Source organism: Sinocyclocheilus rhinocerous, unplaced genomic scaffold (genome assembly GCF_001515625.1).
Source record: "Sinocyclocheilus rhinocerous isolate Xijiao unplaced genomic scaffold, SAMN03320098_v1.1 scaffold273, whole genome shotgun sequence".
NCBI lineage: Eukaryota > Metazoa > Chordata > Actinopteri > Cypriniformes > Cyprinidae > Sinocyclocheilus > Sinocyclocheilus rhinocerous.
Genome location: NW_015656360.1, coordinates 2,254,461 through 2,255,224, shown reverse-complemented (window position 1 = coordinate 2,255,224; position 764 = coordinate 2,254,461).

The following is a 764-nucleotide window of genomic DNA, read 5'->3' as shown; positions in this document are numbered from 1 at the left end:
CTATTCACATACTGTTGAGATCTGAGGTACAGAAATAGATTAAATGGATTTCACAACTAAGCATTTGTGCTATGCAATTAATGGAGGACAAGAACAATATGCTCAACCTAGCCACATGGGTCGGGTATGAAGACAAAAAAAACAAAACATGCCCCACGGAAATGAGTCTTTATTTCAGGCCTATAAAGGGAGACACAGGTCCCGTAGAGGACTTGTAAGTAGTACAGACGTCTATTGCTATAAATAGTGACTGTAAGTCAAAGACCTGGTCTCAGAGAGGGAAAATTGGCAACAGATGAGGACAGCTCAAACTGGGACATCGTTGGGCCAAAAAGTGACAGCAGGTCTTCATCTAGGTTAAAAAAGCTTGAATAGGAGTTTACTGAGGTGTAGGACTAAAACCAAGGACTCAGTCCTAAATTCTTCCCAGGTCCGTTACGTCAAGAATCCAGAATTTTACATAAACCCCGCCTCCGGGAACACGCAGCAAAAGGGGGCGAGGCCATGCTGCGCTGCTTTAGAGAAGAAGAATCGAAAACTAGAGGTGCACGTAAAAATCTATTCATATATGAATCACGATTCTGTCTGCTAATGATTCTAATGGATTCACAAGTTTCAAAATCAATGTTCTAAAGCAGCGTTCTCATCCTGTTCCTGGCCTGGCCCTGCTCTGCATCTCTCTCTCTCTCTCTCTCATTCAGATCATCAGCTCAGTGAATACACTTATTTTCACATACTATAGTTATGAGAAGCGTTATACATGG